This window comes from Sinocyclocheilus grahami, unplaced genomic scaffold (assembly GCF_001515645.1).
Source record: "Sinocyclocheilus grahami isolate Dianchi unplaced genomic scaffold, SAMN03320097.WGS_v1.1 scaffold1528.1, whole genome shotgun sequence".
In the NCBI taxonomy this organism is placed as follows: domain Eukaryota; kingdom Metazoa; phylum Chordata; class Actinopteri; order Cypriniformes; family Cyprinidae; genus Sinocyclocheilus; species Sinocyclocheilus grahami.
The window spans coordinates 28,921-32,038 of NW_015506707.1; positions in this window are offsets into that span (position 1 = coordinate 28,921).

Sequence of the window (3,118 nt, forward strand, 5' to 3'; positions counted from 1 at the left end):
TATGTATGTGTATATATATATATATATATATATATATATATATATATATATATATATATATATATATACACATACATACATTTTCAAAAAAATACAAGGATGCCAAAAAGAATTATATAAAAAAATATATTTATGTAAATACATTTTTAAACATATTTCAGCAAATATATTTTAGGCCATTCTTCGGGACAGGAGAGAGAAGAGCTCTGAAATGGCCGTTCTACACCAGGAACACCCTAGCAACACCATAGCAACCATACATAAAACCCTAGCAACTGCATATCAACTATGCATGCTAAAAGCTATAAGAACACCTTAGCAACCACCCAAAACAGCAAAGCAACACATCAAGCTCTGCTTAGAGCACTTTAGCAGCCATATAGCAACTCTCAGACAACCATTCAAAACATCCTCAGCATCACAGTGACAACATGTGCAAGAATCTACTTTTATTTCATATGTTCTCCTTATTAATACAATCCCAAAGAGTTTGGTTGTGAGCGTCCCCCGCAGGTCTGAGGTCAGTCTCCAGATGGCGGTTGTTAGAGATCAATGTAAACTCAATTTCACTGTCTTTGAGAACATGCAGCCTCCCATTAAACTTAAATCTGCTTCATGCTAATTAAATTACCGCAAATATGTTTCTCATCAAACATGTTCCATTTGTAACCCGTAATTCGATTAAAGCAGGAACGTGCTCAGAACATCCCATCTTCGTAAAGATTATTACCACAACCAGATTTGTCCAATAATGTTATTTTACTTTGATTTGTCATGGGAGCATTTAGATGATCTGTTTAGAAACTACACACACATGAATGGCTTCGTGGATTATTAAGGTGTATCAGAAATAAAGCCTTGTTAAATCCCACAGGCTGTTATTGGTTTCTGCCACACGTCTTTCTTCAGATCGATGGATTCTTCTTTCGCTGATTGGTTTCTATTGAAGCACTTTAATCTGGCTCATGGATTTCATCTATGTAATTTACAGCCTTTAAAGTGGGATTGGTTCTCTGCAGCTCCATCCTCTCCTGCTCGCTGCCGCACAGTAAGTCATCAGAAATGCAATTAGTGCAATTAAGAGAGAAGAGGCTGTGATCGGCTGATCTCTGGATGCTGTTTGGGACTGTGATGAGAGTCTTGTGTCTGATCATGGATACGGTAAACTCAAGTGTGTTTAAAGCTGTTTGGGAAACACTGAAACACTCGAAACAATGAAGCAGACAACTTCCTGAGGAGTGTTTTATTGCTCAAACGTTGCTCTTTCATGGGCCTCGAGTTTTCATTTTAGTTGCAGACATGATTTACACAAGTATCAGGGAGAATCTCACACAACCTGACAAGAACACGTTCTGTTCCACCCAAATCAACCAAAAGAAATTATATATTACACACAAAAAAAATCCTATTATTATTATTATTATTATTATGTACACACACACACACACACACACACACATATATATACAGTGGGGAAAGTATTCAGACCCCCTTAAATTTTTCACTCTTTGTTATATTGCAGCCATTTGCTAAAATCATTTAAGTTCATTTTTTTTCCCTCATTAATGTACACACAGCACCCCATATTGACAGAAAAACACAGAATTGTTGACATTTTTGCAGATTTATTAAAAAAGAAATATATGAATAATATAAAATGAATAATCATAAATGATTTTAGCAAATGGCTGCAATATAACAAACAGTGAAAAATCTGAGGGAGAGAGAAGTTTGACACGAAACGCACCTGACCGAATCTTCAGCTGTCAATCACAGATCGAGAGTCCAGTGGGAGGCAGGATGCAAGTTAAATGAGATGACTTTTTTTTTTCATTTATATAATAAAAAAATATATACAATAAGTAATATATATATACAGTATATATATATATATATATATATATATATATTAGGGGTGGAACGGTACACAGATGTCATGTTTCGGTACATACCTCGGTTCGGGGGTCATGGTTCGATACGATTTCGGTACAACAGGGGAATAAAAACAAATCTACTATGCTTGGTTTCTTTTCATTTATTTTGAACAGACAGTAGTACAAATTACTATTTTTTCCACCTAGATATGAAAATACTAAATATTTTTACATTATGTTTAATATATATAATCTGCAGTACACATATATACAGTATAAATACATACAAGGAATAAATTCTTGAAATATATTTGATTTAGTTTACAGATAAACAAGAGAAAAAAACAGTGCGACACGTAACGTAGCCTATATACGCTGAGATTCAGTTCATTTTTGTGACAGGCTTAATTTGTTCACAGAAAGGAAACTCAAATGGCAGAAAGCACATCAGTTCCAGCATTGCTAACTTGACAGTGCAGTTGGTACTTTATCAAAATAAAATACAGTGAACCAAACATCAGTGCGCCCGCCTCTGTGTCACCATTGAACCATGAACTATAAATATATTAATAATATTTTTAGTAATAGCATTATATACTGTATATATATATATATATACAGTGGGGCAAAAAAGTATTTAGTCAGCCACCAATTGTTTATTGAACCACACCACCCAGCCCTACTGTGTCCTGTGGTACTCTGTTAACCTGTGTAAGCTGGTAAACATGGATCATCTGCTCTGTGACTGAGAGCTGAGAAAATACAAGCAGATAATTTCTTCTGGTTACTAAGCTTCTCCCACACTCGTCCTCCAGCTCTCTCCCTCTCCCTCTCCCTCCCTCTCTCTCCCTCTCCCTCTCCCTCTCCCTCTCCCTCTTCCTCCTTCCCTCTCTCTCTCTCTCTCTATCTCCCTATCTCCCGTTTTCCTCTTGCTGCGCTCTCTGGTTGTCAGTCTCCTCAGTAGCCGATTAGCAGCCTCTGCCGTGCAGCTCCTTCGCAGAAGCCTGACGGCGGCTGCTGGGCACCTCGGCACCGTGCTGCGCCACATCTGGGAGCGGATCAGTTCCCAGGAGTCCAAGGAGGCCATCCTGGGCTGCGTCCTGTGCATTCTAAACATGCACAAGAAGGTGGACAACTAAATTCGAGAAGAACGAGTATAGCTTGGACTTTTTAATTTGTGATTTAGAACGAACCATGTCGGAGAGCATTGCCAGGAAAATCCAGCCGTTCACCATCGGGACCCA